A 27423-nucleotide genomic window follows, 5' to 3' on the forward strand; every position below is an offset into this window, starting at 1 on the left:
TTAATCAACCTCTTCGATGGTGGGGCTGGAGGAAGCACCACCAGAAGGAGGACGCCACCACCAGGGAGGCCCCCAGGCGTTTCTCCCACACTCTGGCACAACTTGGTAATGATGGGGCTGCAGACTTTTTCCAGCTCTGTATGCTGATGTTCAGTTTCTTCCTTCTCCGCTGTCTGGTTCTTATCAAGCCAGTTGCTAATCTCATTACACAGGTCAGGAATCTTCTCTTTGTCCTTATTGTTGATCTTGCCTTGAACTTCCTCATCTTCAACAGTTGCTTTCATGCTGCAAGCGAGCACAGGACTCATGAATTCTTGATGAAACCTTGTCCCTCTGCTTCTCATGTTCAGCCTTGTACTTCTCAGCTCCCTGCACCAGACATTCAATGTCTTCCTTGCTCAAACGTCCCTTGTCCTTAGTGATGGTCATCTTATTCTCTTGTCCTGTACTCCTCTCCACAGCAGAGACATTGAGAATGCCGTTGGCATCAGTCTGAGGAACGCCACAGGGGCAGGAGGTACAAACTTGCCAAGCAAGTAGTCATCCTCAGTAATGGCCCACTCACCTTCATAAACCTGGATGCTGGTTCTACCCATATTTTTGGATGGGTAAAATGTCCTATCTGTGAAGGTCTGTGTCTGCTTAGTAAGCATGGGAGTAGTGGGCTCACTGAGCACAGTCATAACTCCACCAGCAGTTTCAAGACCGAGAGAAAGAGGAGTGACATCCAATAGTAGCAAATCTTGAACATTCTCAGATTTGTTACCAGACAGGATGGCCGCCTGGACAGCTGCACCGCAAGCCACAGCCTCATCAGGGTGGATGCTCTTATTCAGTTATTTTGCACTGATGAAGTCTTGGAGAAGCTTCTGAGTCTTTGGAATATGGGTAGAACCAGCAGCCAGGATAATGCCACGAATCTGTGGCTTGTCAAGTTTTGCATCTTGAAGGGTTTTCACTACAGGGTCCAGGGTGCCACGGAACAGATCCGCATTCAGTTCTTCAAATCAGACAGGGGTAATGGAAGTAGAGAAGTTGATTCCTTCATAAAGGGAATGAATCTCAATACTGGCCTGGGTGCTGGAAGACAGAGTACGCTCAGCACGTTGGCAAGCAGTACGGAGGCGCAGGACAGCTGTCTTATCCTCACGGACACCCTTGTTTGCACTCAAACTTAGCAATAAAAGGTAAAATGGTTGACCATTTGGTTGCCAAAGTCTTCTCCACCCAAGTGAGTGTCTCCAACTGTAGATTTGACCTCAAAGACTCCATCCTCAACAGGGATGACTGACACCTCCAGGGTGTCAGTCAAGGTCAAAGTTCAGCACATTTCTTTCGGCTCCAACCTTTTTGTCTGAGCCATAAGCAAAGACAGCAGCAGTTGGCCTGTTTACCATCCTGAGAACTCTGAGACCAGCAGTGGTTCCAGCGTCTTTGGTGGCCTGACGCTGAGAATCGCTGATGTCAGCCGGAACTGTGACCACAGCACTGGTAACAGTCTTTTCAAGGCAGGCTTCTGCAGTTTCCCTCATCTTTGTCAGAACCATGGGCAACGCTTCCTCTGAGCAGAAATCTTTGTATTCTGCTTGGAACTTGGGCCTGCCAGCGTCGTTCACCACCTGGCAGGGCCAACGCTTCCTATCAGACTGGACACCATCCTCATCAAACCTGCATCCGATCAGACACTTGGCATCTGAACATCTAAAACTGTGTGCATGGGGTTCATTGCAACTTGATTTTTTGCAGCATCCCCAATCATTTGTTTGGCATCAGCAAAGGCAACCTAGCTTGGAGTGGTTCAGTTTCCTTGATTATTGCAATTATCTTGACTTCTGGAGACACCCCCACAAGAGTAAGTGGTACCAAGATCAACACCAACTGCAGGTTCCTGAGACTCTGTTACTCACAGAGCTGGCTCAGGCTGTGAAGGACGCACAGAAGACGCAGGAGCCGCCAGACCTCAGTGAGGCATTTTATTTATTCATCAGGGAGAAAAGCTTGCCTTTTAAAGCTCGTTTTCATTTATAGTTGACAATCAAATGGACCATTCTGGTTCTGTAAGTTATATCAAGTTATTTCCCATTGTATTTCAAATATATCCCTTTAGCTAAAATCTGCCGAAATTGAGTTTGTCATTTGCAACTAAGGGAGTTGAAGGGTTTCTGTGCATGACATACTTTTACCTTTAAAATTAATATTCCCGTTTTACCTATTTCTTATACTTTCATAATTAACAGATCATTTGTAAGAGAGTCATTTAAACGCATAGTTTTTTGTTTTCCATAGATTCAGCCTAACCTAATCACTACTCCCCAATTTCCTACTGGTTCATTTTCACTAATTTAAACCATTTTCAAGGAATCCCATTTACTGTGGAAATCACTTCAAGTAAATAACCCACTTTCTTCAGCCACTGGATCTGTTTCTCACTGTCTGAAAACCCCAACTTGGTAATTTGACCTAAAAAATTACACTAAGGGAGCAGAAAAAAAATATTTGGAAGGGATAATTTATCCAAGATGGGGTTTGACTCTCATTAGAGCCCTTGAAACTATCTGGAAACATGTGAATTCAGCAAAAATCCTTCTTAGAGTAAATTAAGGAACGTATTACGATGCCTATGATTGAACAGGCTGATGAGTTTTAACTATGCCCTGCTGCCTGATAACTTCCTTGAAAGAAATTTCATCTTATTTTTGCAAAGGCTTGGAATTGCTTCCAGTAATATGTGAAACTCATCAGTTTCTATTTATACTTCTTTAATATTTAGGCCTCGATGGGCATCAGTGCACTCAGCACCCTACAGAGACTCATGGTCTTGTTTACATATTGACTCGACCTGGACTGGCATTTGTGATAATGATCCGAAGACATTTATATTCTTTACAAAACTGCCTAATAAAACGTTGACATTTGTTTGTTTGGAAGGCTGCACTTTATGGTGTTTTAATTACAGCCTTACATTATTACCTTTTTAATTACTTGAGGGCATATAAGTTAGACATGTTATGGTTCTTTATTAAAAAAAGAAGAAAAGAAACAAGAAGAATATCAAACGGCAATTATCATTGTTGCTCAAACATTGCGAACGTGAACTTGTAATATAATGTACTACCTCCATTACTGAAATGTTCCTTGATAATTATTCATAGACACAGCAACTACTGCGATCTTATTTTTTACCAATGCTTTTTATTGAAAATACTTGTCCCTGAACAGATAATAAATTTTCTGCATGCTTTTTGTACTGAGTGTACTGTGGGGAAATATCACAGTGATCAAAAAGCTCATTTTCTAAAATGGCAGTAAGTAAAAATAGATGTTTATGCATGAAGCAACCTGACTTTTAAAATATTTTCAGTAGTATGATTTTAGTGCTGATCACATAGGTCAATGCAGATTGAGGCTTACATTTTGGATTTAATTAGCACAGCAGTGCTAAAAAGCTAGGGAAAATAACAAACAGGTTTCAAATACAGGCAAATTAAGTGATTGAGTAGCAGCCGTGATTAGAGCATCAATATCGCATTACTGCTCGAGTTTCACCACAGGAATAGAAAACAGAAAGAAAAGCGTGTTGGTTTGTTTAGGTCATTTCACTAATAGTTTTTGCTTATAGCACTTCATGTGAATTTATAAGATTATCACAAAAATGAAAAAATAGATTGACTATCTAGTAGCAATAGTGTTGTACACTTTGTAGAACCCTGAGATTTTTTGTGCTTAACCCAAGGCTGTAATTCACTGCAAAAAAAAAAAAAAACCTCTGGAGACATCAAATTCTACCAGAACTATTTCCATGAAGCACTTAAAATTGTCAATACTAACTTATGGCAGCCGTCACACATCCTGCCAGCCACGTCCTGAAATCTCAGTGGTGTTTATACTTCGACTCAGAATATCAAACAGCATTATACCAAAACGTGTGTTATCCAAAGCTTCAGATTCCCTTTCTGTCTAGACACTGAGTGTTCCTACCTAAAGCTGCAATCTTTGAGTGTCGTGCTTCCTGCAAAATTGGTGCCGTTCTGGGGGGATTTGGGATGTCTATTTTTGTTTGCCGTTAATACAGTCACTTAAGGTGCCACACAATTAGTGTTTGCATGATACAATTTTTTTATCCTTTTCTTCTGACTTCCCTGTGTCCTTGTATTGAAAGCAGATCCGTAATACGGCCCACACACCAGTCTACAAAAGCCGGTGTTACTGTGAGTCCTGGAGCACAGTTGTACTTGTTGAAACATCCCTTATGTGAAAGTGGGAAGATGAGGAGGCAGAGACTTGGACCTGGGAATTTTCTACCCATACTCTGCCAAGGAGGAGAGGCCAGAACAGGAGAAATTCCTCTTCCTAAAACTGACTTGAGTTTCTAGCTTCTCAGCATGAGAGCCTGTGTGGGTATTGCCATTGAAATAATATTAAACTCATGAATGATTCTTTTCTAGAGAACAAAATTTTCAATCTGCCATTTTATAAATAATACAGTCCCAAAATATCTGACTTTATTTTTATTTATTTATTTTTATTATTATTAAATCATAGCTGTGTACATTAATGCGACCATGGGGCACCATACACTGGTGTTATAGACTGACACATTTTCATCACACTGGTTAACATAGCCTTCCTGGCATTTTCTTAGTTATTGTGTTAAGACATTTACATTCCACATTTACTAACTTTCACCTATACCCTTGTAAGATGCACCGCAGGTGCAGCCGAGTAACAGCTTCCTTGCATCTGGGCACCGTGAGTCTGGGGATATAGGACTCCAGGCATCTCTGGCTGCTGGGATCTGCCTATCATCACCCCTGAGAGGATACAGGGAGTCAGCGAGAGACTTCTGGACCCCAAGAGGAGGACTAAAACAGTGGAAAACCGGCAAGTGGTCACGTGTGTTCAATCCGTCTAAACCCGCCCGCACCGGTAAGTTCAGTAGCAGCGAGACTGCAAACCAGAAAGGCCTTACCTGTGAACTGTTTTGGTGTCTTTGGACTTGGCACTCAGCTGAACTGCCTTGGGGAGAGCCTGAGTGGGAGTGTGGAGAACTTTGGCCTTTGTCTAGGGCCCCACTCTGAGCCGCTGAGCCAGACGGAGCTAATAGTGTTGGGCTCTGGGTCACAGGCAGACATTGTGAGGGATCTGCCCCGGCAAGCTCCGCCCTCAGGGTCACAGAGCTGGAATTGGGTGGGAGCTGGTAACCCAGTGACCAAGTAGCCTAAGGGTGGGGTCTGAGCCGCCTTGCAGCCCTAACCCTCGGGGGCAGAGGGAGACCAGTTTTGACACACAGGGTAAGTGGATAGCCACTTCAGCAGTGATTCCAGCAACAAGCACTTCCCTGAGAAAGCTTCTGCTCAGTAAGTGAACAAGTTCAAAGTGCCTTTTAAGTGGTCTGAAGAGAGATTTAGGGTGTCTACCTGCTGGGGTTTGAGAAACTAGCAGCCTCCAGTGGTATCAGAACTGTGATTAACATCTCATACCCCAGAAGACCACGTGTTGCCCAGACAATATTCAATAACATATACATACTGCTTTGTTTTTGGTTGTGTTTTTTTTTTTTTTTTTTTTTTTTGGTTTGGTTGTTTTTTTTGTTTATTTTGATGTTGTGGATTGTTGTTTTGTTTTTTAAGTTCAACCTTTTCCATACAGATCCTTTTTCTTTCTCAATTTCTCTAGTTTAATTATAATTTCCCATTGCTGCCTATTTCAATAATTAGAACTTCATTTTTATTAGTGTTTCTACCGCTATTTTTTTTTTTTCCAGCCAATTTTATCCCGTAAAGTTTTCTGTTTGATTGTTTTGGTTTGATTTACAGCATTTTTGTCTTTCCCCTCTACTTGGTGGAGGTGGGGTACTGTGTCTGATCAGGTTAGCAAAGACCTGCTGACCTCAAGGGAACCACCCCACTGGGCACCCCCAGAAGGTGTTTTTTTTTTTTAAGGTTGTATCAAACTACCCTACTGTACACATATATTGCTCTGTCTCCCTCTTTCTGTGCCTCTCTTCTTTTTGTCAATATTCCTTTTACCCACCCCCTCTCCTTTCTCTATTTTTCTTATCACTCGGTCCTCCTTTCTTTCATCCCTTTTTTGCTCTTCTCATCCCTTCTCACCCTTCTGGTCCTGTAACCCTTAGTCCACAGGCACGAGAACTTGAAGAGCAATAGGAAGAGAAAGGAAAATTAGGGCAAGAAAACAGATAAAAGAAATAACCCATGAGGAAGAATCAGCAGAAAACTCCAGGCAACATGAAGAACTAGTCCAGAACAACCCCACCAAGGGACCATGAGGTAGCTACTGCAGAGGATTCCACCTATACAGAAATGTTAGGAAAGACAGAAAGAGAATTTAGAATACACATGTTGAAAACAATGAAAGAAATAATGGAAACAATGAAGGAAATTGCTAATAAAGTGGAAAATAATCAAAAGGAAATCCAAAAACAGAATCAAATAAGAGATGAACGATATGAAGAATATAAAAAGGATATAGCAGAGCTGAAGGAACTGAAACAGTCAATCAGGGAACTTAAAGATGCAATGGAAAGTATCAGCAACAGGTTAGATCATGCAGAAGAAAGAATTTCAGAGGTAGAAGACAAAGTTTTTGAGATAACTCAGATATTAAAAGAGGCAGAAAAGAAGAGAGAGAAAGCAGAACGTTCACTGTCAGAATTATGGGACTTTATGAAGCATTCCAACATATGAGTTATAAGAATCCCAGAAGGGGAAGAAGAATGCTCCAGAGGAATGGAAGCCATACTAGAGAATATTATAAAAGAAAATTTCCCAAATATCACCAAAGATTCTGACACACTGCTTTCAGAGGGCTATCGGACCCCAGGTCGCCTCAACTCTAACCGAGCTTCTCCAAGACACATTGTGATGAACCTATCCAAAGTCAAGACAAAAGAAAAGATTCTGCAAGCTGCTAGGAGTAAGCGCCAGTTGACCTACAGGGGAAAATCCATCAGATTGACCGCAGACTTCTCTAATGAAACTTTCCAAGCAAGAAGACAATGGTCATCTACCTTTAATCTACTTAAACAGAACAATTTCCAGGGCAGAATTCTGTACCCTGCTAAGCTAAGCTTCAAAATTGATGGAGAAATCAAATCATTTACGTATATACAAACATTGAGGAAATTCGCCACAACAAGGCCAGCTCTACAGGAAATACTTCAACCTGTTCTGCACACTGACCACCACAATGGATCAGCAGCAAAGTAAGAACTCAGAAATTAAAGAACAGAACCAAACCTCCACACTGATGCAAAAGATAAAACTAAGCAATGGACTCTCACAAAATAAGATGAATAGAATACTACCACACTTATCAATTATCTCAATAAATGTTAATGGCTTGAATTCCCCACTGAAGAGACATACATTGGTTGACTGGATTAAAAAACACAAGCCATCCATTTGCTGTCTGCAAGAAACACACCTGGCTTCAAAAGACAAATTAAAGCTCCCAGTCAAGGATTGGAAGACAATTTTTCAGGCAAATGGAATTCAGAAGAAAAGAGGAGTTGCAATCTTATTTTCAGATACCTGTGGATTTAAAGCAACTAAAGTCAAAAAAGACAAAGATGGTCACTTTATATTGGTCACGGGAAAAATACAACAAGAAGACATTTCAATTCTAAATATCTATGCACCCAATTTAAATGCTCCCAGATTCTTGAAACAGACCTTACTCAGTCTGAGCAATATGATATCTGATAATACCATAATAACAGGGGACCTTAACACTCCTCTTACAGAGCTGGACAGATCCTCTAAACAGAAATTAAACAAGGATATAAGAGACTTAAATGAGACCCTAGAACAACTGTGCTTGATAGACGCATATAGAACACTCCATCCCAAAGATAAAGAATATACATTCTTCTCATCACCCCATGGAACATTCTCCAAAATTGATCATATCCTGGGACACAAAACAAATATCAACAGAATCAAAAGAATTGAAATTTTACCTTGTATCTTCTCAGACCATAAGGCACTAAAGGTGGAACTCAACTCTAACAAAAATGCTCCAAAGGCATGGAAATTAAACCATCTTCTGTTGAATACCAGATGGGTGCAGGAAGAAATAAAACAGGAAATCATTAACTTCCTTGAGCATAACGACAATGAAGACACAAGCTACCAAAACCTGTGGGATACTGCAAAAGCAGTTTTGAGAGGAAAATTCATCGCTTTAGATGCCTACATTCGAAAAACAGAAAGAGAGCTCATCAAAAATCTCACAAGAGATCTTATGGAATTGGAAAAAGAACAATCTAAGCCTAAACTCAGTAGAAAAAAAGAAATATCCAAAATCAAATCAGAGATCAATGAAATTGAAAACAAAAGAATCATTCAGAAAATTAATGAAACAAGGAGTTGGTTTTTTGAAAAAATAAATAAAATAGATAAAACATTGGCCAGACTAACGAGGAATAGAAAAGTAAAATCTCTAGTAACCTCCATCAGAAATGATAAAGGGGAAATAACAACTGATCCACAGAGATACAAGAGATCATCTCTGAATACTACCAGAACTCTATGCCCAGAAATTTGACAATGTGAAGGAAATGGATCAATATTTGGAATGACACCCTCTCCCTAGACTTAGCCAGGAAGAAATAGAGCTCCTGAACAGACCAATTTCAAGCACTGAGATCAAGGAAACAATAAAAAATCTTCCAACCAAAAAATGCCCTGGTCCAGATGGCTTCACTCCAGAATTCTATCAAACCTTCAAGGAAGAGCTTATTCCTGTACTGCAGAAATTATTCCAAAAAATTGAGGAAGAAGGAATCTTCCCCAGCACATTCTATGAAGCAAACATCACCCTGATACCAAAACCAGGAAAAGACCCAAACAGAATTTCAGACCAATCTCACTCATGAACATAGATGCAAAAATTCTCAACAAAATCCTAGCCAATAGATTACAGCTTATTATCAAAAAAGTCATTCATCATGATCAAGTAGGCTTCATCCCAGGGATGCAAGGCTGGTTTAACATACGCAAGTCCATAAACGTTATCCACCATATTAACAGAGGCAAAAATAAAGATCACATGATCCTCTCAATAGATGCAGAAAAAGCATTTGATAAAATCCAGCATCCTTTTCTAATTAGAAAACTGAAGAGTATAGGCATAGGTGGCATGTTTCTAAAACTGATTGAAGCTATCTATGACAAACCCACAGCCAATATTTTACTGAATGGAGTAAAACTCAAAGCTTTTCCTCTTAGAACTGGAACCAGACAAGGTTGTCCTCTGTCACCTTTACTATTCAACATAGTGCTGGAAGTTCTAGCCAATACAATTAGGCAAGACAAGGAAATAAAGGGAATCCAAATGGGAGCAGAGGAGGTCAAACTCTCCCTCTTTGCTGACGACATGATCTTATTCTTAGAGAACCCCAAAGACTCAACCACAAGACTCCTATAAGTCATCAAAAAATACAGTAATGTTTCAGGATATAAAATCAATGTCCACAAGTCAGTAGCCTTTGTGTACACCAATAACAGTCAAGATGAGAAGCTAATTAAGGTCACAACTCCCTTCACCATAGTTTCAAAGAAAATGAAATACCTAGGAATATACCTAACGAAGGAGGTGAAGGACCTCTATAAAGAAAACTATGAAATCCTCAGAAAGGAATTAGCAGAGGATATTAACAAATGGAAGAACATATCATGCTCATGGATGGGAAGAATCAACATTGTTAAAATGTCTATACTTCCCAAAGCAATCTACCTATTCAATGCCACTATCAAAATACCAACATCGTACTTTCAAGATTTGGAAAAAATGATTCTGCGTTTTGTATGGAACCGGAAAAAAACCCGTATAGCTAAGGCAGTTCTCTGTAACAAAAATAAAGCTGGGGGCATCAGCATACGGATTTTAGTCTGTACTACAAAGCCATAGTGCTCAAGACAGCATGGTACTGGCACAAAAACAGAGACATAGACACTTGGAATCGAATTGAAAACCAAGAAATGAAACTAACATTTTACAACCACCTAATCTTTAATAAACCAAACAAGAACATACCTTGGGGGAAAGACTCCCTATTCAATAAATGGTGTTGGGAGAACTGGATGTCTACATGTAAAAGACTGAAACTGGACCCACACCTTTCCCCACTCACAAAAATTGATTCAAGATGGATAAAGGACTTAAATTTAAGGCATGAAACAATAAAAATCCTCCAAGAAAGCATAGGAATAACACTGGAAGATATTGGCCTAGGGAAAGACTTCATGAAGAAGACTGCCATGGCAATTGCAACAACAACAAAAATAAACAAATGGGACTTCATTAAACTGAAAAGCTTCTGTACAGCTAAGGAGACAATAACCAAAGCAAAGAGACAACCTACACAATGGGAAAGGATATTTGCATATTTTCAATCAGACAAAAGCTTGATAACTAGGATCTATAGAGAACTCAAATTAATCCACATGAAAAAAGCCAACAATCCCTTATATCAATGGGCAAGAGACATGAATAGAACTTTCTCCAAAGACGACAGACGAATGGCTAACAAACACATGAAAAAATGTTCATCATCTCTATATATTAGAGAAATGCAAATCAAAACAACCCTGAGATATCATCTAACCCCAGTGAGAATGGCCCACATCACAAAATCTCAAAACTGTAGATGCTGGCGTGGATGTGGAGAGAAGGGAACACTTTTACACTGCTGGTGGGACTGCCAACTAGTACAACCTTTCTGGAAGGAAGTATGGAGAAACCTCAAAGCACTCAAGCTAGACCTCCCATTTGATCCTGCAATCCCATTACTGGGCATCTACCCAGAAGGAAAGAAATCCTTTTATCATAAGGACACTTGTACTAGACTGTTTATTGCAGCTCAATTTACAATCGCCAAAATGTGGAAATAGCCTAAATGCCCACCAACCCAGGAATGGATTAACAAGCTGTGTTATATGTATACCATGGAATACTATTCAGCCATTAAAAAAAAAAATGGAGACTTTACATCCTTTGTATTAACCTGGATGGACGTGGAAGACATTATTCTTAGTAAAGCATCACAAGAATGGAGAAGCATGAATCCTATGTACTCAATTTTGATATGAGGACAATTAATGACAATTATGGTTATGGGGGGGGAAACAGAAAGAGGGAAGGATGGAGGGGGGTGGGGCCTTGGTGTGTGTCACACTTTATGGGGGCAAAACATGATTGCAAGAGGGACTTTACCTAACAATTGCAATCAGTGTAACCTGGCTTATTGTACCCTCAATGAATCTCCAACAATTAAAAAAAAAAAAAAACACATTGTACCCCACATATGCATAAATGTATTCATGATCTGTGTGTATATGACTTAATAAAAGGAAAAATTAAATAAAAAATTAGCTGGGCATTGTGGTGGGGGCCTGTAGACCCAGCCACTTGGGAGTCTGAGGGAAGGGGATTTCTGGAGCCCAAGAGTTTGAGGTTGCCGTGATCTGTGACACCAAGCACTCTACCGAGTGTGACGAAGTGAGACTCTGTCTCAAAAAGATTTTTTTTTTTAATAAATGTTATTTTTATATTTTCCCACAAGTTGTATTTCCCATTTATGGTGCTTTTTACTCTTTATATCTATCCAACTGTCTGTCTATATTTATCATTTCCGTTCAGCTTGAAATTTTTTCTTTACATATCTGGGAGTGCAAATTTGCTACTGATGAACTGTCTCAGCTTTATTCGGCTGCAATATTTTTATTTCACCATCAGTTTTGAAGGCTAACGATTTGCATTGTAGGTTGACAACTTTTTATCTTTCTTTTTAATATATTATTCCATTTTTTTTTCCTAATGAGAAAATAGCAGACATTCCTTTCATGGTAATTCTGGCTACTTTTTAGATCACCTGTCCATTCGCAGTATCCCCCAATGTAACTAAAACAAACGTTGGCATGATCTCATTTGTATTTATTTTGATCAGTTCTTATCTGTATTAATCAATTTTTATATTGATCAATTTTTATCTGTGAGTTATTATTTTTCAGTAAAACAAATCTGGAAAATAATTTATTCATGCATTTTTTTCTGCAACTTCTCTCACACTTCCTTTATGGAGATGCTTTGATATTTGAAATATTTGGATCTAGGTGAAGTAGCCCTAATTCAAAAACTAAAAATCTGAAATGCTCCAAAATTCAAAACTTTTGAGCACTGATGGGATGTGACAAGTGGAAAATTCCCTACTTGATCTTACGCCACACCCACAGTTGAAATGTGTTTTGTGCACAAAATTATTTAAATTATTACATAAAATTACTTTCTGGCTGTGTGTGTAAAGTGTCTGTGAAACATTAAAAAATGTCATGCCCTGACAAGGGTCCTATCCCCAACTTATTTCTTACGTATATGCAAATATTTCAAAATCTGAAAAAAATCACAAAATCTAAAGCAGTTCTGGTACCGAGAATTTTGGATTAACTATACTCAATCTGTATGATCTCTCAGCTCATTTTTGTTGTTGTTGTTTTTGCTTTTTTTATTTAAATCATTTGTTTTTTTCTCTGCATTCAAATTTTTATAATTTCTCTCGCCAACTCAGGTTTACTTAGATTTTCTACACAGGGTTAATTTTCAGTATGTCAACTCAGTGAATTTTCATTACAGATATTTTATTTTCAGGATATGAATTTTAGTTCAGTCTCTTTTAGTTTCCATTTTTAATTTAACTTGCTCATATTTTTTCTCATTTATGTGAATTATTTTTACTTTGAACACTTTAGCACATTTATAATAGATTTTTTACAAACCTTGTCTGCTAATTCTAATATTTCTGTTATCTCTGTAGTTCCCCATTTTTTAATCTAGATTTATTTCCTGCTGTTTATGGTTAAGAGTTTTATGCTTTTATGTAATGTCTAGTTTATTGTGGTTATAGTGCTGTCAAATTTTGAGCATCTGGATTGAATTACCTTTCTCCGAAGAGTTTTGAGTAAAATCTGGCAGTTAGCTGATTTACTAGAGGCTCAGTGTGGTATCACTATAGTTGATTTACTAGAGGCTCAGGGTGGTACCCCTGGAGCTTACTTTCAGGTTTTGAAAGTCATTACTTCTATATTATTGTGTTAATATGAGTGTATAATATTACTTCTAAATAGTCTACTTCAAATACGTGACCATTCTAGTTTCTCAACTGAATATTCAGGAATTTAAGTAAAGTGTTTAGGGGATTAAATTTGAAATGTTGTTTTCTATTTAAAAGCTTAATTTATCACATCTCAAACAAGAAACAGTACAATTAATCGAAGTATGCACCCAAAACTATCAACACAGTTTCACCATATTTTTTGTTTCTATTTTATTTATTTATTTATTTATTTATTTATTTATTGGATTAAGGTTCAATATACAAATACCCCTTGTGTACCCTTCACAATTAGAGAGTGAAAGTTAACATGACAACACAAAATATGAAATACGTAGACATAATTCTTCAGAAATATATAGTATTTCCACATGGAAAACCTCTAACTATTATGGAAGATATAAAAAGACACATGCCTGCATATATTGCAAAATTGTTATTGATGATAGTTTTTAATTTTTTTTATTTTTTGCAGTTTTTGGGCCAGGTTTGAACCCACCACCTTCGGCATATGGGGCTGCACCCTACCCTTTTGAGTCACAGGCTCCGCCCTTATTGATGATTTTTTTTTTACCTGTTTAGGGTTCAGAAGGATTGTAGCAAACAGCTGGCCCACGGTGGGGCACACATGTGTGGTATTGGGTGTTATTATATGTTAAGTACCTTCAGGCTTCTGTACGTTCATGATAAGGGTCAACAATTTTGTCATCTTAATGGGAGCTTGTTTGTGCCAGCAGTGAAGAATCTTGGAGGGTGAGTGCTGATGAAATCATGAGAGATGTTTTCCACAACTTATTAAGTATTGAATATTTTTTCTCGCAAGAAGTGACCCAAAGTCTAGAAGAAGTGGTAGTGAGTTGGTGCAAGATCTGGTTGAGTAGGGTGGGTGACAGTTTCCAGGTCCAGCCCTGGTAGTCTGAGCAGTGTTGCTCATGAGACATGTTTTCTTGCAAGAAGCTTGGCCTGTCTCTACCGACCAATCTTGGCTGCTTAATCGCAAGCAACCTCCTCATGTTATCCAGATGGATGCGGTAGCCATCTGCTATAGTTAGCTGACCAGGTTTCACGGAACTATAGTGATTTTTACTGGTGCTGGACCACCAAACACACACCATTAGCTTTTTCTGATGAATAGTCGGTTTTAAACCATGTTTAACTTTATCTTTAACAACACTTCATCTTTAAACAACCATTGTGTCAAATGCTTGCAGTTGCCAAAAAGAACCCATTTTTCATCACATGTAACAATACGGTGTAGAAATGGTGTGGCTTTATGTCGTGACAGCCATGAGAGGCAAACTTACAATTTGTCTTTTGACACTTGTTTAATTTATGTGGAACCCATCTCTTTAGCTCTGTTACTTTGCCAGTTTGTTTCAAATGATCCAATATTATTGGCGTAGTAATGTTATATTTTGCTGCTAATTCACACATAGAATGAGATGGATTTGCTGTGACTATAGCTTTCAGCTCATCCTTACCTTCCTTGGTCTCAGGTCACCCACATGCCTCATTTTCAAGATTAAAATCACCAGAATGCAACTTCCCAAACCACAGAGAAGTCCTATGTCTTCATTAGTCACATCCTCCCCAACACTTCACTGATATTTGAAGCTGTCTGTGCTAGGTTGCTCCCACCACAGAACTCATACTCAAAACCTACGTGAATTTCTGACTGACCCATCATTTTACCAAAACTGTTCTCAAAAACTTTTGAAAGATGAGGATGCACCTTCAGAACAAAAGTGAAACGTCAGAGATATTAGCTGCAAACTTAGTCCTTAATGAAATAGGACATACTTTTTTCTTTTTTTTTTTGTAGAGACAGAGTCTCACTCTATGGCCCTTGGTAGAGTGCCGTGGCCTCACACAGCTCACAGCAACCTCCAACTCCTGGGCTTAAGCGATTCTCTTGCCTCAGCCTCCTGAGTAGCTGGGACTACAGGCGCCCGCCACAACACCCGGCTATTTTTTGGTTGCCCTTTGGCCGGGGCTGGGTTTGAACCCGTCACCCTCGGTATATGGGGCCGGCGCCTTACCGACTGAGCCACAGGTGCCGCCCGAAATCGGACATACTTAATGGTGTCTGTACTGTGGCTGAGTAGAAATCCTCAGTGTTCTAGAACTATGTGGGTTCTGGAATTTCCACCCAGTTCAGGATCCTCTCCAAGGCTCCCAGCACATGCCCAGTAGAATATGGCCAAAGACCCAAGAGCAAACTCCTGCATCTTTCTCAGAAACCTTATCTGGGCACTTTCCACCTTTGTTACCCTGCGGTACAAATTCCAATCGCTTCAGCAGACCTAAAATCCAGTGTCTGTTTTATCTGTTTAGCAAGTCTGCTTTTTTCTATTTGTATGGTATCTCTCCATCAATTGGTGTGGAAAGTACTTCTAGGCAGAAAATAGGGTGCAAGTGGGGTCTATCGAAGACCTCAGCTTTGCATTGCTTTTTGTGCGATGTTAGAAAACATTTTCTTTGAAACTTACCTCCAATTTTAAGCATTATGCTATTTATTCTTATACCTAAAACATACTTTCAAATCATATCAACTAGCAAACAGTAATTCGTAGTCTCATTAAGCTTTGTAAAGGAATCTTGAGGCAAGGAATGTATATCATCAGAAAAACCTACCTGTGATCCAGTCAACACAGGTCTTTTTTTATGACTGAGGCTTTTAAAACAATAAGTAAGGGGTTCTAGCAATTAAGTTCATGAACTCATCCTAGAAAAAGTGCTACATACCTCCTTGCTGAATATCACTTTGGTCACCTTTGAAGTACTCCACTTGGGAAGATAGGCACCTAGTCCACCCTTAAAAGGAATTTTGGAACACTTTCTCTGAAAAGGCCATCAAAGCCATCATTTATTACCTTCGATGTCCTGAGTGCCATTAAAATATCTTCCTTTCAATATTTCCCTTATGCTTGGCTAAAGAAAAAAGCCACCGGGGGACATGTCGGGTGGATAGGGAGGGTGTTCCAAACAGTTACTTGTTTACTGGCTAAAAACTCCCTCACCGTGTCAGCTGGTGCACTGTTGTGATCCAAGAACCATGAGTGAGGCTTGGTGCCCATAGCACAGTGATTACAGCATGGACCATGTTCACCGAGGCTGGTGGGTTTGAACCCAGCCCAGGCCTGTTAAACAACGATGACAACTGCAAGAAAAAGAAAGAGAAAGAAAGAATTACTGAGAACATGTAGAAAACCCCCAATATCACCAGTCTTAGCTCCCACCGTTAACATTTCTGCTCATTGTTCAGATCCTCCTTTTTGTCCCCACCTGAGCTAAGTTCCCCAGTCCTGGTCTCAGAGCTTTCCCCAGGCATGTTAGGAAGACAGTGGGGATTATTATCTAGAATTGCTGCTCCTACAGTGTACAGGCGTACAGGTTTCAGAAGAAAAAAAAGTCCTCTTTAATAGAATAAATGAGCTTTTCACAGCTCAGCGTAGGGCTCTGTGAGCTCACTGGGCCTGTTGTGTGTCACTCTGTCACCTTCCATACTCCCCTTGGCCACCATACAGCTCAGCGTGGGGCTATGTGAGCTCACTGGGCCTGTTGTGTGTCACTCTGTCACCTTCCATACTCCCCTTGGCCACCATACAGCTCAGCGTGGGGCTATGTGAGCTCACTGGGCCTGTTGTGTGTCACTCTGTCACCTTCCATACTCCCCTTGGCCACCTGGCACTGGTGGTGATTTTCAGCAAAGCGCTACATAGCAATTTTTCTAGGATGAGTTCATGAACTTAGTTGTCAGACCTCTTACTCTGCTATTGAAATTTCGTGACGGTTCCCTGTTACTTTTGTAACAGGTTACCGGAGGCTGCCTGCATTCCTTACCTTAGGACACCCCCGTCACTCCAATCTCTGGTTCTGAAGTCACACTTTCTCTGACATTTCTGCTTCCCTGGGAACACGTTAGGCTCAAACAGCTCATCTTGAGTGACCCCCCCATTCTAAGATCCTTAATCACATTTTTGAAGTCCCTTAGGATTGAGGAATCAAAATGTGGATTTTTTTTTTTTTTTTGAGGGTGGGAATTAATTTTCCTGCTTACCTCAGATTCGGAAAAGCAGAAGATGCTGTAAACAATTTATACTTGGAGATTCGTTTGAAATGGTCTGTCTGTGTTTCTATCTGATCCAGTGATGATCAGCTGATAGGCCCAGGACACTGGTGTGCCATGAGAGGATCTTAAGTGTGCTGCAAACATTTTTAAAGATCATTAATTAAATTATTTTCTAGGCCAGGATCAGTGGCTCACACCTGTAATCCTATCACTCTGGAAGGCTGAGGTGGGTGGGATTGCTTGAGCTTAGGAATTTGAGAGCTCAGTTCTGAACAAGGGCCAGACCCTGTCTTTAATAAAAACAAAAACAATTAGCCTGGTATTGTAACAGCACCTGTAGTCCCAGCCACTTGGGAGGCTGAGGCAAGAGGATCACTTGAGCCCAAGTGTTTGAGGTTGCTGTGAGCTCTCACACCACAGCACTCTACCCAGGGTGACAGAGCGAGACTTTCTAAATAAATAAATAAACAATTTTTGAAGGAAGTTCAAAGCACAGTGAGTATATTCTACTTTTTGCTCTTTTTCTTGATCAATATAATTTAAATGTGCCACATGGACCTTTAACTATGGGTTCAAGTGTGCCACGAGACTGAACAGGTTGAAAAACTCTGGGATCTGATCAATTTTAGTTATAAGTCACTAAGCCAGACCTTCATATAGATCTGAAATGTTTAAGAATTGTCATATATAAGTAACCTCAAAATACAAATGTTGCTCAGTTAACAAAGACTATTTTACTTCTATGGATATAGTACTAATTGAATGTTTATTTTTAAAACCCATTATATTAATATTGATAAGACCCATCAAATACATAATTTTATTGTCCTGAAATGACTCATTTTCTTCTAGGAGATTTGTAAAGCCCCATTGCCCAGTAATAGGTATTGAATGGCAGAATACCTCAATTAAAGAGCCATTATCCCAGGAATGTTCTTATCTTACCTTTCAATTGTTATAACCTGCAGATGTGGTTATGGGTTTAAGATTATTTTAAGAGTGAGAAGAGCTTCATTATGAAACCACAGGTTAAGGGAATAGCCATCAACCTGCTACTAAAATAATTTAAAGTAAGTGATTTTGCATCCATGGGTATTACCTTTAATGATGCCATACACTGAAGCAGTTTGGTCTTCAGACTTTTATTAGTATCTTGTTTTCTTGCTGAAAATGAGTTTTATACTTTCTGTAATTTTGTCTTGTATATTTTGCAGGCGGTAAGCCATGCTTTGGATCATTAGTGCTATTTTTTTGCATATTTAGCAAGAAAGCATCCTTTCCTTAGTATTGGGGAAGTCTCAGACAGGAATATAATTTGCCACTAAGGCAGAAGGGAGACTCTAGGCAGCTCAGCTAACCACTTCCAGCCTGGAAATGTTGCAACACGCCACACTAAAAGAAAGGAATTGAATGTCCTTTCAGAGAGAAGAAATGAAATGTCAGAGGCAATACAATTTTTTATCAGAAAGAACATTCAGCACATGAAAACTTTTCTTTTTTTTATTGTTTCTTTTTTCTTTTCTTTTTTTTTTTTATTAAATCATAGCTGTGTACATTGATATGATCATGGGGCATTATTCACTAGCTTCACAGACCGTTTGACACACTTTCATCACACTGGTTAACATGGCCTTCCTGGCATTCTCTCAGTTACTGTGCCAAGACACTTACATTCCACATTTACCAAGTTTCACATATACCCTTGTAAGATGCACCGCTGGTGTAATCCCACCAATCCCCTTGCCTCTACCCACCTCCTCCCTCCCTTCCCTCCCTTTCCCCCTTCCCCCTATGTTTTCAATTTTTTTTCCCAGAAACATATAAGTATAAATTCCACATTCTAGTACAGTAAGTCGACCACTCAAGGGAGTGTCACAAACTGGTCAACATATGGAGGTGGTCAACACCGGAATGAAGCCTGTTGGACTGATACGTACATGTGGTGCATGTCCAGTCTGTGAAAATTAGGTCAGCTTAAGGTGGTGGTCAATGTAGGGAGGTGCTCAGCAATGGAGGTTGTACTCATAATCTGAGTGAACAGATTTTGAGGTTCACATATGTAATTGGAAAAAAGACATAATCCTAAGATCTTATATACCTTGTTTATTTTTTTGTTTCAAAATATGATTGAAATATTTTGTGTACAAATATTTTTGGTGTACAAATATTTTTGGTGACCTGTTATCAATTTTGTTGCAATTGAGTCAGGGTTACGAGTGTGTCCATGCAGATAAGCTTCTCTGTACCTTTCAGGTAGGATTTTGCCCTCCCCCCCACCCCCTTCCCTCTTTTGATTTCCACCAAGTTTTACTTTGCCCTGTCTCACGTGGGCTGACGGGTTAGCTCCAGTTTAACAGTGAGTCCACGGGGAGTTTGGTTTTCATTCTCTAGATACTTCACTTAGAATAATGGTCTCCAGTTCCATCAAAATTGTTGCCCAAAGTCTTACTCTATCTTTTTTCTTGGGTGAGCAGGACTCCATAGGATACATGTATCACATTTTATTAACCCACTCATGAATGGATGGGCACTTGGGCTGATTCCTCCACAACTTTGCAATTGTGAATTGTGCTGCAGGATCATTCACATGGAGGTGTCTGACTGATAAAAATGATTTCTTTTCCTTTGAGTAGATATGCACGACATTTATGAATGTTTATTTGTGGTCCTAATTCAAGCTCCGTGATTCTCGTGATTGACCCCAAGCATATCAATGGTTTTAGCAGTTCACAGTTATGACTACCTGAAATCTAGTTATTTGTTACCAAAAAATATACTCCCAAGTCAGGTTTCATCTATTTACATAAACGCAGGTAGTGATTTTTTACGTAGGATCTCAAAATATAGAGGAAGTCTCAGGCTAAAAGCTTCTGCTTATTTAACATGATAACACAGGATTTTATACATCAATTGTGTAGTAACAACAGAGTGTCTTTCTTTCCATTCTCCTCGACTGTACTAAATGTTAGTAAATTACTGTAAAATAAAAGAGTGAACAGATTTTGACAAAGTTGAAATCCCTAGGAATGTCCCATGAATATAAGACCAAGGGACAGAAGAAGTGAGAGCCAGTTGCAAAGACGTGGACTATGTCCTTCAGCTCAGGAGCGATAGAGAAGATGTAGTATGAGGTGGAGAATTACTCAGCCATTAAAAAGGAATAAAATAATGTCTTTTGCAGCAACTAGGATGGGATTGGAGATCTTTATCCGAAGTGAAGCATCTCAGGACTGGAAAACTAAACACCACATGTTCCCATTGATAAGTGGGAGTTAATAGATGGGTCACAGGGGCACAAAGCCAGTAAAGAAGGAGGGTGAGGTGGGTGTGGGATGAAATATTTTAGGTACAGTAACACTGTTCTGGTGAGCGGCATGCTAAAAGCCCAGACTTTACAGCATTACACAAGATCTCTACACAACGAAAACACTCGTATCTTCTTAATATTTTGAGATTTCAAACATTGTTAAAAAAAAGAAGTGAGAGTTGATTGATTTGACATGCCATATAAATAGTTGGCATTCAGTGACTGGAACATATTGGGAGAACTTTTATTTTTGATAATTAAAAAAAGATCCTTCCCTGACTTCCTTCTCATCCTGTCCCGCTAGGTGTTTATCTCCACCTTAGCAGTGAAATATCCCTGTTACTACTTTATTTGATTGGAAGCAGTTGTCTGTCTCCCCTTTCTTGTTCTTGTGGCTGTTCAGTCTTACAAACTTCTAGGTAACAGAAGGAATGACATCTTTAGGAATTACCACCCTAGGAGTTATTTAGCTGAGGCTCATTATGGTGGCTCTTTTGAAAAACTAGCCGGGCCTTGTGGTGGGTGTTTATAGTCCCAGCTAGTCTGGAGGCTGAGGCAAGAGATGGCTGATCCCAAGAACTTGAGCTTGCTGTGAGTTATGACGCATGACACTCTACCCATAGAGTGAAAGAAAGAAAGAAAGAAAGAAAGAAAGAAAGAAAGAAAGAAAGAAAGAAAGAAAGAAAGAAAGAAAGAAAGAAAGAAAGAAAGAAAGAAAGAAAGAAAAAAAGGAAGGAAGGAAGGAAGGAAGGAAGGAAGGAAGGAAGGAAGGAAGGAAGGAAGGAAGGAAGGAAGGAAGAAAGAAAGAGAGGGAGAGAGGGAGGGAAAGGGAAGGAAGAAAGAGAGAAAGAGAAGCCCTCTCTTCTTTAGTTTTCTGGAATTTTGGAAGTCAGCTGAGCATTCTCTTCCTATCTGTCTAAATATATTTGATATAATTGTGCCCATCCCTGGATAAAGAAACTGTGGTATATATACACATTAGAACATTATCCAGGCATAAAAATAAATGGCATCCTCTCCTTCTCAGCAACATGGATGAACCGATGGTGCATGTTCTCACTCAGACGTGGGAGCTAAGGAGGGGATTTCATGAAGATAGAGAGTCAACTGGTGGTTATCAGAGTCTGGGAAGTGGGGCTGGGGAAGGGAGAATAAAGTGGGGATGGTTAATGGATACAAATATATAGTTAGACAGGAAAATTAGACCTAGTGTTCCATAGACCAGTAGGGTCATGATAGTTAACAATAATCATGAAAGAGGGAGGAAGAAAAAGAAGGAAGGAAATTAGGCGAGTCTTTAATAATAGAGAAAAACATCTATACCAAAAAAAAAATGATGGCTCTTTTCACTATCTGTTTGAACGTTTGAGTATTCGTAACTGTTTTTGCTTTCGTCAAATATTTGTTCTATACCATAAAAATCAATTATTTTTAGTATGGTAAGGTGCATTATTAGTCTCACCATAGTCTTAGGTTTTGTTGGGAAAATTTTGTATGATAATGAAATTGAGTATTGATGGGTCATTTTTCTAATCATTTTCAGTAAGTTAATTAGTAAATGTTATGTATAGCATTAGCAGATTAATCTGGTAAGCAATAGTTACAATAAACAGAGCCAGAAATAGCACAGGAATAGTACAAGAATGTGTGTGTCGAAATGTCTCACATTAAAAGGAATATCAAATTGCTGCTTTACTGTTAATACATACTAGTACGTGGAGAGTTTAAAATGATTTAAATTTAATTAGAAAAATGCATAGATACTCCATATCTCAATGAAAACAGAAATTTTTCTGTCCTAGAAATCAAACTGCTTGATTCAATTACACTGGACACTACAAAATTATTTTAAAACGTTTGCTGTTCTATATCCCTCTATGCACTAGAATCTTCTAAACCCAATATAGCAAATTAGTATTTCATGCTCTATTAGGTAATTATTTTATCTTTTTATAGAGTTACAGAAAATACTTTGTTAGGAGATACCTCTCCCTTTTTCTCAGTGAATGTGTCTGAGAATATTAGAAAAAAATTTAAAAACTCTTAGGAATTTTTCCAAGAAAATCTTGCTAAAAATATGGTTTCCAAAATGAATAGCACTTGAGAGAATGGGGAGAAATATTTCCTTTACAAAGCCTGTCCTCCAAGGCAAGCCCTCTCTTCTTCAGTTTTCTGGAATTTTGGAAGTCAGCTGACATTCTCTTCTTATCTGTCTAAATATATTTGATAGAATTGTGCCCATCCCTGGATAAAGAAACTGTGGTATATGTACACATTAGAACGTTATCCAGGCATAAAAATAATGGCATTCTCTCCTCAGCAACATGGATGAACCGATGGTGCATGTTCTCACTCAGACGTGGGAGCTAAGGAGGGGATTTCATGAAGATAGAGAGTCAACTGGTGGTTATCAGAGTCTGGAGAGTGGGGCTGGGGAAGGGAGAATAAAGTGGGGATGGTTAATGGATACAAATATATAGTTAGACAGGAAAATTAGACCTAGTGTTCCATAGACCAGTAGGGTGGTGATAGTTAACAATAATCTATTTCACATTACAAAATTGGTAGAAAACAAGAGTTTGAATGTCCTACTATAAACAAAGGATACATAATTAAGGTGGTGGCTCTCCCAATTTCCCAGATTTTTTTTTTTTTTGTGGAGACAGAGTCTCACTTTGTCGCCCTGGGTAGGGTGCCGTGGTCTCACACAGCTCACAGCAACCTCCAACTCCTGGGCTTAGGCGATTCTCTTGCCTCAGCCTCCAAGTAGCTAGGACTACAGACGCCCGCCACAACGCCCTGCTATTTTTTTTTTGTTGCAGTTTGGCCGGGGCCAAGTTTGAACCCACCACCCTCAGTATATGGGGCCGGCGCCCTTCTCACTGAGCCACAGGTGCCGCCCCTCAGATTTGATCTTTATACCTTATATCATAGTATCAAAATATTCCATGTACCCCCCCATTCTACATCTAATATATATCAGTAAGAAAAAAAGTAAATAAATATGCAGTAAATAAATAAAATACAGATAGTTACATCCACTCTCTAACATGTGTGTGTTTTGCTCGATTTTAAAACTAAAAATTTGGCACCTTCATCTTAGAAAATATTTGTAAAAAGACTTCTGATAACTATTTTTCTTTTGTATCATATAAACTTATGATTTTCATTCTAGCCTCGATCTTTTGGCAAACATACAGTTCATATATATATATATATATATATATATTTACTTATTTATTTATGGAATTGTCCTGGGAGATTTGAAATGTAACATAATCCCTGTCTCCCTAGCGTTGGTCTTTGCTATGTCCTTTGACACCCTCATCTTACCCACACTGCCTTCCCATCCTGGTCCTAACACATGCATTTTGTCATGTCTGATGTTTATTAGATCTACAAAATAGCTTTCCAGTTGTATTAAACATTCCTTAAGGTTATCACAAATTTAGACATTGCTTCATAGAAAGGTAAACAGATCTCCATTACTTATCCGACAGCTTTGTTTTTTTTTTTTTTTTGTATGTGATTCTGTGCCTATGTACGTGTGTGCATGTGTGTTACATGGAATGTTCATGTGATTTCTGGATGAAATTATTAAGTGAAGATATAGCATAGCAGTTTATTAAGTTGTATAAATACAGTTTTACTTTGTTTATAATAAACTAGGCCTTATTTGGTATTTAATAGACTCATACATTTGAAGCAAACACGCTGATTCTTAAAACATTTTTTATTAAATTCCTTCAAATTAGAAGGCAAATGTAAAAGCCTTTTAGTATTTGTACATAACTCAACAGCATCAATAAATAATAAGTGAGCAATAGTCTTATAACCAATAATAATAAGTGATCAATATTCTTATAACCAATTCAGATCAAATATATATTTGTGCCTTTCAGTAAATAAGCAAAAAGTGTATTTCTTACTATGTTTTTATTTCTATTCAATAGAAACTAGATTCACAAATTGACTCTATACCTTTTTACCCTACTCAATTTCTCTTTTTCTATTGGTGATGAATGGTTTCACTCAAAACCTGTTACGTTTTATTCAATCTGTATGCACACACTCAGATTTTCCTAACTTTTTCAAAGCCCAATCTTCAAGGCATGGAATGTGTGTGTATCAAAATCCAATATGCATTTAACATTTTTAATACATTTTGACTATATAAGCTGCATTCTCTAATTAAAATCATCTTTTTTCAGATTTTCAGTTAGTGTATTTATAGTGGCACCAAAAATCCAACACCAAAAGGCTTGCAAGTGAAGTAAAAGTATAAGCTGACCAACAAGAGGCTCAGAGATGGAATCAGTGTCTCAAAGACACGCCCTATCCCCAGAGCCCCTCTCCACTCTGCCAGACACAGTGCAGAATCCTTATTATGACTATTAAGTGTCCTGATCAATCATCACGGTGATTATATAAGCAGTTCTTGGGGTCAGTCGGAAAAATTTCAAGGACATGCATAAAAGGAGAAGCCATTTCCAAGTCTGTCTTGTAAGTATGGAAGATGTGTCTCAGCAACTCCATGCTCTCAAGTTTCCACTCTTATCTTGCAACAAGAACTGTGTCCCAGGTCACGTGTCACTGACAAAGGCTGGCGGTTCACAACCAGTCAAAATTCACTGCCTGCTTGAGAAGGGGCTCGGGGTTCCCTCAGTCACGTGGCCTTCTGATAATAAAATTAAGTCAGGACTTAACAAAAGAAAATGGAAAGAAAAGTGTGTGTGGGGTAGACCATAATCACCCTCTCCCAACACATCTTGTCCTTAGCCACCACTGTGCTTCACCTGAAGTCACTTTTATCCATCCACGTGGGCATTACTGAGTCCGGTCTCTATCCGTCATCTTTCAGGATATAACCACAGTGACCACGTTTGCTTATAAAAGGCCTCTCTGGAACATTCTCACACAGCACTAACTTGGACTTAACCCTAAGAGCTGACATACTGTTTTGCTTGTCTCTACATATTTCAGTACCAAACCTAACCAATTGTCTTTTCTTTGGAATGATTTTTTTTTTTTTTTGTCTTTTTTCCCTATTTCCTTGCTTGTAACCACCATACTAGTTCTGACATTGACTGCTTTAGAATTTTATTACACTAACATATTTCTAAATATGTTTCTTAGGCCAGGCGCAGTGGCTCACGCCTATAATCCTAGCATTCTGGGAGGCCGAGGCAGGTGGATTACCTGAGCTCATGGGTTCAAGACCTGCCTGAGCAAGAGTGAGACGCTGTCTCTAAAAATAGCCGGGCATTGTGGTGGAGGCCTGTAGTTTCAGCTATTCGGGAGGCTGAGGCAAAAGAATCTCTTAAGCCCCAGAGTTTGAGGTTGCTGTGAGCCACGACACTACAGCACTCTCCCGAGGGTGACCTAATGAGACTCTGTCTTAAAATAAATAAATAAACTTCCTATTCCTGTGTTGGTCCCCTCTACACCATAATGTTTACTTGAATTTGTCTGTTAGCTCTACTTTAAACACTGTGCATGCCTAATCATAGTCCTAATAGATTTCACACAGGACGTTTCCTTACTCTGTACCAAGGGGAATGGCAGATTCTAATAACTGTGCAGAGAAGTAGACATGCCCAGTCCCTTTATTCAAGGAGTCTACATTCTCACATGAAACCAAGGGGCTTATAATATTTTTCACATGAAGCCAGATAATTAAACAGATAATCACAATAAAGTATAATGACCACTTTAAGAAAGAAATAATTTAAAAAATATTCTCACCATAAGCCATCTAAATTATTTCACTAATATTCTGAAAAGTGCTTGTTATGCAACCATATCGTCAAAATATCAATGTTCAGCTCTTCGGTTAAGTTGACTATCTGATTCTACCACACACATTTAGTAAGAAGTTCGGTTCTGTCTTCTTGGCTTCTAACTTTTCATCGTTTACTTGGAATATAGTCTTACCCCAATTCCACCTTTCTGAAGATAAATCTTTCCTCTCTTAACCATTCCTCTGATAACTATTCTATTTCTCCAAACTCTTTTGTCACTTATAGCCAGTACTATTCAACTTACATAAAGTGATAATATTTTATCTATTCCATTCTTTACACATCTAAATCGACAATAAGTTTGTATGCTTCTTAACCCAGCCTTGTATTTCATATTTATTATTTTTTATTCGACTGCATAGCTAAGTCAGTGTTGAACTCACAGAACAGAGATATTCAAATTTTGAATAAACTATTTTACTTTTGCTTTATTAGCAGAATTAGCATTACTAGAAATAAGTGGTATTAATAAAATTCACCTGATGCGAGGGTATTTTGCTTCAAAAGTCATTTACTTCTAAATATCATTTTATATAAGTTTGGCAGGAAAACATGAAATTTTCATATAACTTTCCCTATCAAAAATGAAGGCTTTAAAAATTATTTTGTAAATAGAGAGACCCAGCTGTTTTGTGAACTTTCTGGATTCCTGGGTTCTTGAATAACTGTTGTGACAGTGTACATAAGCTTTATTTTTCCAATTACTAGTTAACAAGATGAAGCTAATTTTAATTTTAGAAAAAGAAAGATTGCTTGATAATTTTGAAGGTTTGGAATATACATTTCCTTAGCTAAAAAACACATTTTATTTCAGTCCAGATTTAAAAGAATACTCCTATTGTTACAAAATATTTATTGTATAAAACAAATAGAGGGTTTATTTTTGTCTCAGGCTGGAATAAAGGAAACATGTTCCTTACTGAATATGCTGTATTATGTTTCATTTGAAGAAATTATAGCTGAGTTCTTCGGTAAAACAGTTCAATAGTATTCAGACCTAATTTATTTTTTCAGTTGTCTTCAATATGATTCTGTTACCTCTCCGAACATCTTTGAAATATAAATGACCAGTGAGGACATGTTGATACCTGAACGGTGACAGATTCCCCAT

General features: G+C 38.6%; 1 pseudogene; it reads right to left on the minus strand.

Annotated features, from left to right (window-relative positions):
• LOC128595687 (heat shock cognate 71 kDa protein-like) lies at positions 1-27423 on the minus strand (annotated as a pseudogene).

This window comes from Nycticebus coucang, chromosome 10, assembly GCF_027406575.1.
Source record: "Nycticebus coucang isolate mNycCou1 chromosome 10, mNycCou1.pri, whole genome shotgun sequence".
NCBI lineage: Eukaryota > Metazoa > Chordata > Mammalia > Primates > Lorisidae > Nycticebus > Nycticebus coucang.